The sequence below is a fragment of the Camelus dromedarius genome, chromosome 8 (genome assembly GCF_036321535.1).
Source record: "Camelus dromedarius isolate mCamDro1 chromosome 8, mCamDro1.pat, whole genome shotgun sequence".
In the NCBI taxonomy this organism is placed as follows: domain Eukaryota; kingdom Metazoa; phylum Chordata; class Mammalia; order Artiodactyla; family Camelidae; genus Camelus; species Camelus dromedarius.
In genome coordinates, this window is record NC_087443.1 from 58345789 (window position 1) to 58361756 (window position 15968).

A 15968-nucleotide genomic window follows, 5' to 3' on the forward strand; every position below is an offset into this window, starting at 1 on the left:
ACACACACTCACCCACCCTTACCCTGTTGGAAGGTGACATTTGCTATTAACCTTATATTGGGCCATTTTGTAAATCAATGTCACTTACATTTAATAACAAGTGTAATCAAAGGAATTATGCAAATTTAATTTGATGCTTCTTGAATTATGCAAATCTGCGGTGCACATAATGTTCTCTGACATGTGCCCGTTGGAGAGAGAGAGAGCAAGGGAGAAAGTGGGGAGGGGCAGGGAGAGGGAGGCTAGGACTGGGCCTGGGGTGGGAGGAGGATGGGGGTGGGCTGGGACTTGGGACTGGCGGAGAGGGAGCCAGCAGAGCAGCCACAGCCCAGGTGCTCTCCATCATGGGTGAGAAGGGGTGGTCAAGTCCGGTCCCCCCACCTTCTCCCTGTTCCTCTCTCTGGCTCCAGATGTTTACTCCCTCTCCCCTGCCCACACTCAGCATGACCTTGCTGGTCACATGTCCTCAATGTCTCCTTCTGTGAAATGGGAGTGACCCAAAAGTGCTGACCACTTTTAGGACCAAGATTCCTGGTACAGCGTGGTCCTCTGAGAGGTCAGCTTCTCAGTCAGCAGCCCCTGTGGTAAGGTCACCCATTGTGACACTAGGCAATAAGATGGTCTTTCTTGTTCTTAGTGGTTTTGAGGTCTTGGCAGAAGAAATTTTATCACCCACCATGTGACAATAAAAACCTGCTGACCCGATCCCAGACACATATTGTGACAACACTAACGTGATGATGATACACTCATGCGCTTATATCAGAGATAACACAGTCAGGTGCATACTGTTAAAACAGTATGAACATAGCCAGTGACAGTTAAACATAGACCCAGTCACTCCCTCATAAAGGCTACATAGACACAAACACTCAGGTGTGCACTATAATACGCGAAAATTTAAAATGTCACCCAGACACACCGGGGCCCAGGGGACATTGATTCCTTGTGGTATACACACCCCAACACACGCTATGCTCAAGGCCAAACACACACTAACACTGACTTGTGAGCACACAAGTTACATTCCCTGAAGTTGACACACCCTCACTGACTCTTCTTAAAGCAAACTCAGTGATCCAGGAAGCTCCTCTCAGGAACAGGGCGCCTCTCTACTATTCAGACTCTGGCCAATGTTTATTTGGCCCTGCCCTTGTCTGGAGCAGGACAAAGATCGTGACACTCTGAACAGAAGTGATCCTGTAGTGTGGAAAGATGGGCCAGTGTGAGGGGGAGAGACCACTCAGGCCAGGAAACAGTTCTCCAAACTCTGGATGCCGGTTAGTGCCATGAAGAGACATCTCAGGGGGTTACATGACCAGGTGTGGACCAGCTCCCCCAGACCCTCACCTCCTCCACGGTCCCCATGTACCACAAAGGCCACCACAGGCTGACCCAGGGCCCTCTGTGTGAGTGGGACAGAGCCATGGTGGGCCCCTCTTCCCAGAGTGGTGGGGGCAGAGAAGAGATCTGTCCCTTTCCAGGGATGTCAACATGAATCCTCAATGGTGCTTGTGAACAGTATGGGACATGCACACTCCTTTTTTTTTTTTTTTTTTTTTTTTGAGTGTAAGTTCTGTCTTGGGTTTACAGATGGTGTCTTCCTTCTCTCTCTTTCAGCTCTACCCTCATGCTGGGAGTCCAGAGGCCTGTTCCTCTGCACTGGTATGGTAACTGGATGGTGAACAGGGGTTTAGTGGGGGTGGGAGGGGTCAGGAGTTAGGATGTGTCTGTCATTGAGGGTGTGGCAGGTGCAGTGTGATTGTGCACAAATGCTTCTATGTATTTATGAGTGTCATTATGTCTCAAAGTGTTTCTCCTTGTCACTCATGTGTCATTGGCTCATTTGTGTGTCCATGGGTTAGAGTCTATTTGTGTTTACTGTTTCAGTTTATTCTTTCTGTATCCACGTGCCAGTTATTTTATTTCAACACTGCCTTCATGTGCATCATAGTCTGTGAATGTGACATTCTGTGTGTCGCTATGCACTGTATCATACAATATGTGAATGAATGAATACTTGCTTTGTCACAATGTGAATACCATCAGTTAGGATTTTTACAATGTATTCTGTGTGTTACCATGTTTGAATTGTCAAAAGGTGTGAGCCATGGTGATGCCTGAGTTAGATATAATCTGTACCTAAATCTGTCTCACCATCTTTGAACAGACCAGTGTGTGTTCCCATGCTTGAGTTATCATCATGTGTTCTTGTGAACAAGCACATCTCAGCAAGCTGTGTGAGTAGTTGTGTTTAAATTGTCACCATGACTAGACCCTTGTATTTGCATTGTATGTGTTGCCAGGTTTAAGTCATCGAGGATAACACTGTATCCCCTGTATCATTGAGTGCAATCAGTTTTGAGTTGATACAATGTGTGTAACTGCGTTACCTTTCTTTTAATTGTCCCCAAATTGTCTCACAAGGATTGAATGTTCACAACATGTCTCTGTGTATGACTCCAAGTTTCAGTTGGCATGGGTCATCTTTATGTGACAATGTATTTGCATTTTAACAACACGGTGTGTAGCCCTCTGTTTGGGTTGGCACAGTGTGTATGCCATCATGTTTGAGCATCGTGTTATCAAATGTTGATGTTGTTACAATGTGTGTCCATGTGAATCATTGTGTTTCGGTTGTCACCGTGTATGGCTGTATGTCACCATATATAAATTATGCATTTGTATTTACGTTACAGTGTTACAATACACATCTGGATATCACGTTTAAGTTGTCACAATGTGTCTTGCCATGTTTAAGGTGTGACAAAGCCCATTTGTCACAATCGTCAAGTGTATTAACATGTTTGTGTTGTCAAAACTTATGTGTGTTGCCATGTTGAGGAATCAGTGTTTCACCCTGTGGGTTTACACATTTGTGTCTATGTGCATCTGAATGTACTCCAGCTATTTCAATACCTGTGTTTCACCATGTTTGAGGTGACTTTTAAAATGTGTGTGACAACCGCTTGCCTCAGCAAGGGTTCCAAAGTGGAACACTAGGAATGAGAGGGATAAAGGGGGAACTGGAGGAGGGAGGAGGCTGAAACGTAATCTAGACTCTAGACAGGGTGGGACGGGGGCCGGTGGGGGTTAGGGCCAGAGTGAACTCTAATTGGCCTGCAGTGAATTATTCACATGTATAATCCTTGCAGAATTTCAGCGCGGGCAGTGCCAGTAAATGCTGTGCATGTTTAAAAGTCATTTCCATAAGTAAGTGCAATTTCTCTACTGTTTGCCCCTGTTTAATGAAGTGAAATCTTGTTTGCATTCCTCCCAATTTCCCAACGAAAGGCGCCCAACCGTTCGCACCAAAATTACACCGCCCAAATTAAAACTCGAGCTCCAAGGGAGGTGAGGGGACGGCAGCATTGGGCCCTTCTGGGAGGGCCTATGGAGAGGTGGGGGGAGGGAGGAGCCGAGCCTGGGTTTTTCAGCTCATTGCTTCCCTGTAGTTCTTGCAATTTCAAGTGCTGCCCCCACCATGTTCCCCACCCCCATTGGCCCCCATCATGTTCTTGCTCCCCTCTGCCTCCCCCTTCTTTAAATGAATCCCTGGGGTATGAAAACTGGGCATGATGTATTTGTTCATGCATATTTAAATGCACCCGTATATGCACTTATATACATGGCCACATGTGTGTTGTGAAATTGTGACATACAGTCATATACTGTGACAACTGAAACCCCACGATTCATGCAAACACACAGTGTGAATCACACAGCAACATACACACAAGTGGATGTGTGTGCGTTTAGGTGCATGTCCCTGCCTACGTATGCACATGGATTTGTGTATGTGTCCAGCTTTGTGTGTTGAGTGCATCGTGTGTGTCTAAGATGGATGGTTACATAGACAATCTGGATAAAGAGAGAGGTGGGGGGAAAGGGTAGACTGTGGGTATTTGTGTAGTCCTCCATTACCCAGAGTGGTGTACTTAGCTCTATTGCTAGGAGAGGTGTGTGGTTAACCCCTCAGCCACCCACCAGGTGATTGCACTGGGACCTCAGGATCAGAGGAATCCACTCCTTCCTTTCTATACCCAACAGCACCCTCTGGTCCTGGGAGGACCGGGGATGTGACTGACCTTCCAGCTCCAGCTCCCTAGATGGCCATGTGAAAAGTACTCCTGAATGGGCTGGAAGGAGACCCCTCCAGGCTCTGCTCCCTCAAAACTTCACCCCACCCAGTGCCAAATGGCACCTTTGTGAGGGTCACTTTAGTGTGGAGCCTAAAACAGAATTGCAGATTACCCCCATCTGGATTAGCTGGGGATGGGGAGAAGTGGGGTTGAAGTGGGGCAGGAAGTGATGGTCCTATCCAGCCAGTCCTCCCAGTGACCCCAGGAGTCTCCAGTAAGAGCTCTTGAAGCTTTAGAATTCTGAAAGCCCAGGCTCTGGAGGCAAAAGACTGGGTGGTATCATGCTGTGGTGTGAGGTTGTGTCTTTGGTCTTTGTGGATATAACACCTTCACAGTCTAATCACCTGCTACCCTCCTGCTCCCAGCTCACCTCTCAGCCTAGATTGGGCAGAACCAGTCAGTCCCAAAACTACTACAAGACCACCAAGCTCTTATCCACAGACATTAAGACCACCACCCTCTCCTCAACACATCACTGCAGGACACTGATGGAATAGCTGGAAGAAACTTGGGTTGTTTGCTGAAGGTCTGGTAGAGAAGATCATTCAGAGGTGAAATCCTGAAGGAAAAGAATTCAGGAGGGGTGAGAGAGGAGTCAGTTAATTAAGAGTGAGGGTCTCTCCTTGGTGAGGGCTTCTTTTCTCATGCCTCTTTGATGTCCTTGGGGAGGTGAGACATCCAGGAACAAGGGCAAAGTGTCACCCTGGTCGTGATGTCCCCACTTTCTCTTTTCCCCTTATCCATTCTGCTATCAATGTAATCAGCCCAAAGCACAGCTCTGACTTCTGCTTCTACAGCTAAGAAACCATCAATGGCTCTGCACTGCCCAAAGAAAAAGACCATACTCCTTCTGTTATCAGGCAAAAAAGCCCTTCACAATAGGACAATCCCATCCCCTTCAACCTGCTTTTCTAGACTTGCCTCTCAGTGATGCCCCTCTATCCCCTCAATATACCTCCTAAGCCCCAGCCAAGTAAATAGGGAAACTAGACATTTCCCCAACCTCTTCCAGTTTCCCCCTTCCCCACTTTTGTCTATGTCTTTCCTTCTGCCTCAAATGCCATGATTAGCCTCATCCCCATCCCAGTTTCTGCCTGGTGAGGTCCTAAGGATCATCAAGGACAGGTTTGATGCCACTTTCTCCAAGAAGACTTCATGCTGGCCCTCACCATGCCTACCACCCACAGCACCAGTGGTACCTGGAGCATGGTTTCTCTGCCTCTGAGATGTGAGTTTCTTGTCGCTTTTCTTTGCCTGCTGAGGACCAGACCTGCTGGGCTCATCTCTTTGGAAACCAGGCTTTGACCACCTCTGAATGAGGGTAGGGAGCAGTTCACAAAGGCTTTGTGGATGAGCTGATGGTTGACTACAGAGCAGGTGTGGAGAGTTACGGTGGGTTTCAGTGCATGTTTCAGGGGATAGAATTCATGTCTGGAGCTCTTCTCTCTAGTCTAATCCAGCAGATTTAAACCCCAGCCCCAGTTCTCCATGACCCCCATCTTTATCCTGTTTCTTTGTGGCAGCAGGAAATATCCACTCAATGCCCTTGGCAGGAGAGGCTAGAGGCTTTCTGCCAGCTGAGAGGTCCCCATCCCCACTGGAAATACTCCAGGTGGAACTGACTCTCCTCCATGCTGCCCTGGGTGTGTGTGTGGGGGGGGGGGTTCTTCTCCTGCCTCCTGGGACCCCTGTCAGTGTTATCCAGGCTGCTACTTTCATTAGTGAGGTCCTTCCCTCTTAATAGGGGAAGACTCTGCAGTTAATGTGCTGACAGTCCCTCTTCTCTCCTGGGCCTGCCTTCTGTTTTAGCTACACCATTCTTCTCACCAGATTCCCCAAGCCCATCCCCAGACCCTCCTCTATATCCCCTTGGCCCCCAAGACACTCTCACTGATTTCCCCCATTAACGACACCTGATCCTTCTGTAATCCGTGCCCCACCACCACCATTTAACCCATCTTTCCCTCCCCTGACTCTCACTGAAGAGCCACCACCAAATATCCGCTAACCCCGCTTCCGCCCTTCCCCTCTAATTCTCTCACTTCTTCCCCCATCCCCACAGCCATCCCCTGGCTAGCTTGTGGCAGCTTGCAGTCAAAATCCTCAGGAAGAGGGCTCCAACTACATTTCTAGATGTACCCTCAGGCCTCACATCTTCCCAAGCAGAGCCGACATCGCTGCTAGGTGTCTGGGGCAGGGTCTGGGGTTCCGGTGGTTTCCAGACAGGAAGGAGGCGTGGATCTCAATCTGGAAGGTCTCTGTGGGCCCTTCCCCCTCCCCTTAGCAAGTCTGGGAATTCGGCCCGAGCTTGGTCCTGGCTCCCCCTCCTTCGCCTCTCCGCGCTTTCATCAGAATTCAATTTCCGCCCGTAAGTGACTCCGCGGGCCCCTGATCCTTCCCTTGATGAATGAGCCGCCCGGCCAGGCCCCGTCCGTCACCGTCACCCTCGCCTCGGCCCGGGCCGCTGCCGCCCCCAGCCTCGGCCCCTCTATCCAACGCCGACCCCCCACAGCTCCCACCCGAACCCCCGCCGCCTCCGTCCCTTCAGGTTACTCCCCCACATCCAGCAGCCTGCCCCACCCCCATACCCGCGTGGCTTTCTCGGTCCAGGTCTCAGCCTGTCTCTCTGTGTGTGGCTCTATCTCTCTGTCTCTGCGTGCTCGCTCTCTCTTTCTCTCCCTCCCTCCCCTCCCTCCTTCCTCCTTCTCTCCCTCTCTCCCTCTAACACCTCTATTCATCTCTGGGAGCAACATCATTTATTTTGCACTTCCCAGATAATTTACTTTTTTTCCCTTCTACAGGAATTCTCCATTTCCCTATAAAATGAAAATTCATCTAGAATTACATCTTATGTCATCATTATGTTTATTAAGCGTGGATGATGTATATGAACAGGACGGGCTTGCTGCTGAGTGCTTAATGGTGCATAAGATTAAGCCGAGGCTCTCAGCTGCGCAGCGACTCCCCTCCGGTTCCCATGTTGTCGAGGCATGCTGGGAGTACAAGTTCCGAGCGCACGGCCAGGTGAACGCGCCGCCGCCGCCGCCGCCGCCTCGCGCCCCCACCCCCCTCCCACTTCCCCTCCCCCGGGGCCTGCCAGGCCCAGCCCCGCCCGGCTGGGGGCGCCCGCGCGGCCTTTGCCTCCAGATACCCAAACAGATCCGCCCTGAGAGGGTAGTCAGGCCTCGGGTCACCATCGCCTCCACCCCGCTCTTCCCCGCTGGGGGCCTGGATCGCACATCCCCCAGGACTGTCCTCCTCCGGGGTCTCCCCTCTCAGCCCCGGGAGCTGGCAGCGCCCTTCCGCCTCTCTTTTCTTCCTGTCTCCCTGGGTTTCTTTCCCTGATCTCTCTCTGCACCCCGCCTCTCCTTCCCTCTGTCGTATTTCTTGGGGCTTTCGTCTTTCTGTCTGTCACTCTGCGTCTCCGTCTCTCTCGAGTCCTTCTCTGCCTCGCCCGCTCTCCCCTGCCTCGCCGTGTCTCTGGATGACCCCTCTAACTCCCTTGCTCTCCCAGGCCTGTCCGTCGGTCGGTCTGCCTCTCGCGGTCTCCCCGGCTCCCCCTTTCCCCCACCCTCTCCCCTCTCCTGGCGCTGGCGGCCACCGCACTGCAGCGCGGCACCAGCAGTCTATGACAAAAACATTATCCTTCTGCTGCTAAACAATCCAATAAACCTCTCCACAGGGAGAAAGTTAACCTCTTGTCTCTTCGGCTGATGCCTTCCCACCCACGTGACTGCTGCCACAGTAAATTCAAATCATTAGTCTCCTCACCCCATCAAAAAACTTCTATTAGTAATGGAGACCTCGCCGGAGACCTTCCGCGGAGAGCGCTGCCTTCCCAATTCCCAGTGGAAAAATTCTGCGCGAAAAACTAATTCTACTTTTAATAATCTGTCATCAGGACCAGAGGCAGCCATAAATTATATGGGAGCGCGTGCGAGAGCGCGCCACAAGAGGGAAATCAGGGCGAAAAATCAAAGCCCAAGTTTGACAAACTTTCCTGAAGATAAATAATAACTTACAAACAGGATTAGTTGTAAAGTCACGCTCCGGCGCGCAGCCACGGCGGCAATCACGTCTGCCGAGGGCCGCCACCGCCGAGACACCTGTCACCAGACGCGGCTGCCTCCGAGCCTTCCTCTCCTTCCTCCTCCTCGCCTTACTCCTTTCACCCTCCTCCCCTTCCTCCTTTCACCCTCCTCCCCTGCTCCTCTTCATCATCCTCCAACCTCCCTCTTTCATCCCCTCCTCCTCTTCTTCCTGCTCTTCTTCACCCTACACTTCTCCTTTTCCTCCTCCTCCTTGTCTTCCTCCTCCTCTCCCTCCTCCTCCCCAGCCTTCTCTCCCCTCCTTCCCAGGCCTGTGGTAGGGCCACGGGCCCTGATTCCCACCCTACCCCATCCCACACCGAGGGTCCCCAGCTGCCAGGACCAAGGTCAGAGGAGGGTGAGAGGATTTGCGGGAGCATTGACCGTCGGGGCCATGACCTCGAGGAGGGGCTCAGCGTATAAAGGGGAATGTGTGTTCGGCCTGTGGCCCTCCGCCCGGGATTCGGCGGCCTCTCCTGCCTCCTGGCCCCATCTCAAATCTCCCTACTCTTGGCCCCTACCAACCCGACCACAGGGACTGACCGTAGATAGTGTGTGTGTTGGGGGGAAGTAGTCCGACCCCTAAGTTTATTTGTCTGTGTTAGTGTGGGGTGGCTGCGGGTCCGCTCCGTAGACCTAAGGGCCGCCCCCGGACCAGCGCGACCCTCCCCCACCCCACTCCGCCCTCGCCCCACACAATCTCGGCGCTGACAGCCGAGCGGGTGATAAATGCTGGCAACGCGGGGAAGGAATTGCGCAAAATAAAGAAGCATGTTCCAACAAGTCCTGTCAGGATTGTATTGATTTAATCATCTGCAGAAATACACATTCTGGATTACTGTAGCGTGCCAGGGCCGGGGAAAGGGCGGGCCCGCCCGCGAGGGCCTTGAAGGGTGGAGCGGAGCTGTGGAGGGAGGGGCGGGCAGAGCCGACAATGGCTCCGCCCATCGCCCCAGGCCCCGCCCCTTTGGCCTCCAGGCTGGGCCAGAAACTTCCGGGGGTTGAGGGGGTCGTTTTGCATCACCCGGCACCTCCTTCTGCATTAGCCTCCTAAGGTGGGCCCACCGACATCCGTCCGACTCTTGGAACCCCTGCATCGGGCAGTCTAGGTCTCTCTGGAGCTGGATGGACCCCTAGGATGGGGAGTTGAGGGGTAAGGGATTGGAGGAAGGGGAGAGGAGTTAAGGAGGTAAGAGTCCAGGCCTTGGATAGGGCCTCTCTGGCCTAGAGAATGTTTTAGGGTGGTTCCCTGCCCCATCATCTCTTACCAAGTTACATGGAGGAACGCAGGGCACTCCAAAACCACTTGCTGCCAGGCTAATCTGTACCCGCAGTTACTTCGGAGGCAGGGGTAAATGAGAGCCATTCAGACAGCCCTCAGGAAGCTGAACTCTACTTGGACTTCGTAGATCCTCAGTAAAGGTTAAACAAACCAACAGACATTACAGCTTCTGACTTCTGCCCCATAATCCGGGCTCAGGGCCCTAGTGAGGACTCGGGGCAGGACTGGATTTTCTTTTAGTTGAAAACCTGGCCCTTGGGAAGAACATATGCCAAAATGGGGGATGCGGTGGCAAAAGCATGGAGAGATTGAGTAGCCCCTGAGAGTGGGGGACCCAAAGGGAAATAAGGGAGAAAAGAAAGTATTTCTTTAGTGATTGATTTAATGTTTTCCCTCGGGTAATCTATCCAAAAATCTGTTATTACTATTAATATCCCCCGTTTTACAGATGAGAAGATTGAGGTTCCAGAGGTTAAGTGATTAACCCAAGGTCCCAGTGTAGTTAGGTTGGGAAGCCTAGCTTTGAGGCTGCATCTGTCATACTACAAACCTCTCCCATAGTCATGGGCCTTGGGGAGAGACTGAAGTGGGTTCAGAAATTCCATAGTGGCGGTGAGGAAACTGTGGGGAGCACAGTGGAACCTGGTAAGCAGTAAACCTTGTCTAGTCCAAAGGACGGGGGCTGGTGCTTGAATCCTCCCCAGAGGTCCAGGGTGTGTGTTCTTTGGGGGTGCACGAGATAAATAAACTTACCACAATCATTTCTATAGGTGCCATCAGTGCATTGATCCTGGCTTGGGAAAGAGGAGGAGACTTCAGGAAAAGGAGAAAGGGGGGTGGAAAATGTAGACCAGAGAAGGAAGTAGAGCTTTATATCAAATCAGAGACTAGGCATTACATTACCAAGGGTGTGGGGGTAAGGTCACTTGTGGAGGGAGCTGCTTTATTAAAGCAGCTTCATCAGTGAGATGCACAGCTCTATCCTAAATGGCCCCTTACCCAACAGAAAGCCCAGAGGAATGAGCATAACTGAAGGCATAAGTATGAAAGGAGATCCTACAAGACAGAGAGACCCTGGGGTCCCAGTGGACAACAAGCAGAAATGGATAACTGAACAGGACTGAGAGTGAGAAATGAAGCACTTTTATTTCTTTGCATGGGGGAAGAAGGAAGACCAGGATAACAGGGCGACAGAAAGAGGGGATAAAGGGATGGGAGAAGGGAGCAGGGAACTTCTCTCTGAGAGGGATGAAGCATCTGCCCCAGCCCCATTGTGAGAAGCGTGCTTGCTCCCCATCTACACCCATTCTGTCTCCATAGGAGCATTCCCTCTGTGCCTGTCCTGCAAATCCCATCAACCTGGGAAGGATAGAAACATGCATTTACTTAATCAACAAACATTTTAATAGAGCTTACTCTCAGAAAGGCCCTGTTTCAAGCACTGTATGCATATTTATTCAGTCCTCCAGAACAAGGCTCTGAGAAGGATAATAGCATATCTCCATTTTACAGAACAGGAAACTGAGGTACAGAGAGCTTTATTAATTTGCTCAAGGTCACACTTAAGCGGTGGTTAGCTGGAACCCAAGCATGATCTCACTCACAACACTCAGAGCCCTCAGTGCCAACATTGGACTGGGAGTCAAGGCACGGGGGCCCAGCTTCAGTCCTGGTAACCAGCACCGTGCTGCATGACCTTGATCAAGACCCTACCTGGTTCTGGGCCTCAGTTTCCACATCTGTAAAGTGAGAGGATTGGGCCGATGCTCTCCTAAACCCCTTCCAGACCCAAAGCGCTGCAATCTATGATTCCTTCCCCAAGGACCCCTGCTCCATGACCGCCCCCCTACCCCCTCCTCTGCATTCGGCCCCCAGCCCCAACCCCGCGAAACCTCTGGCTCTCCTGCCCCTCCCATTCCCCGCGGGCCCGCGCGTGACTTTCGCGCGCGCGGCTTGGCCCAGAAGGTCACCTCCTTCATCACAGATTCTATTTGCATCCGGAATCGCATGTACATGAAAAATGTGTCCGCGTGCGGCCCCGACTGCAGACGCAGATGAAATTCTGTGCCGAGCCTGATGCGCGGTAACCTTTGCAGATGGCGCCGCTATTGCTGAGAAATGGATTGCTTAATAAAGCGTATCATCCGGCATATTTGCTGCTTGGCTAGCCAAATAGAAGTTGTTTTTTGCACAAATTTCCTTGTCAAATTTGTCAATGTTCATGTCATTTTTGCTTTAGGTCACAGAGCAAGGTGCAAATTCCTGGCATCTTTACTAGTTGCAGCCAATTTCGGCGATTTCGGCGGTGACGGGGATTCTCCGAGGAGTCGAGTGCCCGCGCGCGCGCCCGCCTGTCGGCTCCAGCAGAGCGCGGCCCCGACACCTCCTCCCGGAAGCCAGCTGGCGGACTCGGGTTTGAGAGGAGAGGGCCCAGAAAGGGGGAAGAGGGGAGTGGCCCGGAGGGTATTTGCCTTTGCTAAGCACCCACAGCTAGACGCAGACCCCCACCAGGGAAGTTGGTGGTTAGGGGTGGGAAAAGGGGACTCCAGATCCACCTCTCCCTGTGCCACCTCCTCTCCCCCAAGTAGGGGCTCTTTTCCTTTCTTCTTTTGCCTCCTTTTGCCTTACAGAGGAAACTGAGGAGTAAATGGGAAGGACAGCCCTCTTCTCTTTTCATAAGGAACTTTGCTTCTTGGTGCCCCCAAGATGCCATCCACATCTTTGGACTGACCTCTTCCACCCTACAAGAAATTTACTGAAAGGGGAAGAGTGTGTAGCTCCATACCCACTTTGAGGATGCTGGGTCTCTCCATCCACTTCCCCTGGAGATAAACAGGTATATGTGGAACAGGTGAGGATGCCAACGGGCACACCTTCCTGGGGAGGCAGGAAAAGCTGGTCACTGTCTTGATTTCCACCAGTTGAGCTTCAGCCATTGGGGTCATGCCAGGCACACTCCAGGCTAATCTTATAAAAAGTAGATTCTCCTGAGAGGTCATTCTGGAGCTTGGGCAGTCCACAGCTCACTGTGGGGGAGTTTATCAGATCATTTCTGCCCAGCAAAATTCAACAGCCACCTCTAGGGAGTGCTTCCGGGTGCCCTTTGCCTGGATTATCTCATGAAATAGTCAGTTCAACAACCCCATGAGGTGTTTACTATTATCCCCATTTCACAGCTGCAGGAATGGCTCTAGGAGATGGACACACTTGGAGAGTTTGGATGAGGTTTGTGGGCCTGGGAGGGTGGGTGGACTGATGAAGGAGTGATGAGAGATATATGGCAGGGAGAGGGTACAAGTGAAGCAGTCAGGACAGGGTTACTGGTGTGAGAGGAGAGGAGCAGATGTGTGGGAGAGAGGGGTGTGTGTGGACAGGGTTCTCTAAAGGAATTGTGTACAAGGATAGGCAGGAGATTTGAGGACACGTATGGGGGAGGAGAGGCTGGGACAGGACTATGGGAAATGGTATATTGTGTCTGAGTATAGGTGTCTGAGTAAGCCAAAAATGGGACAGGAATGGGAAAAGGGCATGAGGACCGGTGTGAGGGGCAGGCAAGTGGGGCTGGATTGTGAGGGCTGGTGCCTGGTGCCTGTCAAGCACGGGTGCGGGGCTGTGGGGACAGGTATGAGGGTCAGGAACATGTAAAGGGGATGAGAGGACAGGTGAATGGTGACACTAAGCTCCAAGAGACTATGTCTGCATTAGCTGCTGTGTTCCTAGATCCAAGCCCAGTGCCAGGCAAATGGTGGGAATTCAAGATTTATGTTCTTAATGACTGAATTGGGGAAAGGGATTGGTGGAAGACAGGTGCCAATCAAGATAGGGAGGAAGGGTGGGCAGGTTTATTATGAGATACTTTAGGGGAGGGTGGGTTCTCCCTTCAGCCTCTCCAGCACTGGGGCAGGCTGGGGAATGGTCAGACCTGCTTTCCCCTGAACAGGAGACCAGCACGGGATGGGAGCCCAGTGAACCCGGTGGGGGCTGCGGAGCACTGGATGATGGCGGATGGGGGGTGGGGTGGGGGAAGACTGCCGTCAGATTATTAATGGCTATGCGTTGACTCAATTAAATCCAGCCTGCTTTTGTTGGCAGGCCTACGCAATTATGCATCTCATTATGGGCGGCCGCCCAAATGCATCCTGGGAAGAGACCAGAACTCCAAATTAACTTTTCTTGGCGCTGTGGGGGCTGGTTGGCCGGCACGGCCTACATGGCAGCCAATCAGTGTTGGCTCCAAGGGGGGCGGGGTCAAAGGAAGGGCGAAGTTATGGGGAGGGCAGGCTGTCTGATCTGCAGAGGGTCTAGGCACCATAGGTAGAGGACCTGCATGTCCCAGCAGAATTTAACCCTTAGGCCCACCCCACTCCCATCCCCACCTAGGGGTTATTTGGGCTCATTCTTGGAGGGAGTCTGAGCCTTGGCCTTATTCCCTCTGTAAGTGAGGTCACCGCAACACTGAGCACAGAGAACGAGGGGTCCCAGGCCCTGTTGGTTCCCCCACCTCCCTATCCACGTATGACCTGGACTAAATCAATGTGACTGCAGGATTGCACCAAACCCATAAGAACCCTGTGAAGTCGGGGGTAGAGGTGCTGAGAGAGCATCTTTCTGGATGCAAGGGTGGGGGGCTCTGGGGGTGGGGGTGGGAAGCAGGAACCACTCTGGAGGTTGGCCAGCCTGGCTTCTGCCCTGCTGGGTGTTCCTTGTGTGTCATGGTGTGTATGTTTGCATGTAGGTGTGTGTGTGTGTGTGTGTGCATGCGTGTCCGCCTGCTCAAAGCCTGCCTCTGCAGTTACACCACCAGTATAAAGCGCTTCATTAACCTGTCAATCAAAGCCCGCTCTCCAGCTCTCCTCTGCCCTCCACTAGCCCATATGTATGTGTGCTCCTGCACATTGTGCTGTCCTGGGGCCACTTGGCATTGACCAGTTTCTCCCTACACAAACATGGCCCTTGTTGCCTCCCTTGGAACCCCTAAATATTCCTGCCTTACCCAGAAGAGTCTGGAGCCCAATGTTGCCTGTATGTGATATGTGTGCATGTAGAACATTATCTTATTGTATGAGTGGCCTTGTTCCAAGCCAGGCATTCATGAGAGATGGCTGCTCTAAAAACTAGAGCACCCTGGACGAGTATGAGGAGCTCTAGCTGCACCCTGTGTGACCTTGGAATTGTCACCTTCCCTTTCTGGACCTCAGGGGACTCATCTGTATTAGAACATCTGGCTTGGACTAGATGATCTCTGATGTTCTTTCTCTGTCTGGCCTTCTGAGTTCGGATGAGTGTGGCTGCTTCTCAACCTGCAGAACTATACCCATGTGTACATGGGTGCATGTGTCCTTTCCTAGCTGTTTTCCCTCCTGGGAGCCAAGAGGTGTGGGGTGGGGAGGAGGCTGGCTGCAGCAGGACCATCAAAGCCAAGAGGCTGCTCCCGAGCTGGGTGACCCTTTCTGAGATTTCTACCATCCACCAGAGGCCACTCATATAAACAGACACATTCACTTGCTTTGATTAAACTCCTACAGGGCTGCAGACATGCCTGTCCAAGGCAGGCACCCATGCGTACCCAAGAAGAGGTGGGCCCAGACAGTGCCCACCCTTGTAGACATGTACCCTCAACATTCAGGGTCATATGAGGGTCCCAAACTCCCCAGTTGTAGGATTTTGGCCTTGCTTCCACCTGCCGGGCCCATCCATGGGGGAAGGAGGGGTTGTCTCCCACAACGGGGTGTGGAGGGGCTCTGTTAACCCCACTTGTGGTTTCTTTATTGTGCATTAATGAAACCCTGCTTCTTCTGGGCATTTAATTCTTTCCATCTATTATGTTTAGACAACTCATTAACAATCATTCGTTATAATTAGACTTCAATTTTAGGCTCCTTTCTCAGGGGAGGCAATGCAAAGCTTTTACACATATTTGCATCATAAACAGCTTCCAAATCTCTGCGTGCCACCCCTGCCCTGTCCCACTCTAGAGCCTGTCCCTCCTTTTCTTTCCTTCCTTTCCTCCCTTCTGCCCACCCCCTGCTCCAAATTTCAGAGTGAGGGTGGAGAAAGGGGAATGAAGTGTGCTCAGAGGTCCTCAAATCCTGCCTGGCCCTCAGTGAACAACACTAATGCTGACATGGGGAGGTAGGCTTCCTGGACACAGAGCCCTCACACTGACTGGTAAAGGGTGGCACCGGGCTGTCATGCCCTCCAGTTCTCCCTGAGACCCCCCTGGCTGCTAGTTCTTTGTGTGTTCTTGGGTGGATTCATATACACACAGATATGCCTGCCCACCCCAGACACATATGACCCCTTAGGAGATGACAGAGGGAGTCTCTTGTGATGATTTTTCTTTTTCTATTTCTAAACTGAGACATTGCTTCCCGCCACCACCACCACCCCAAAATTCCTGTAAGTTTAAAGACTCCGGTTCTTTCCGTCTTTACTTGCAAAATCAGAGGATCTTTA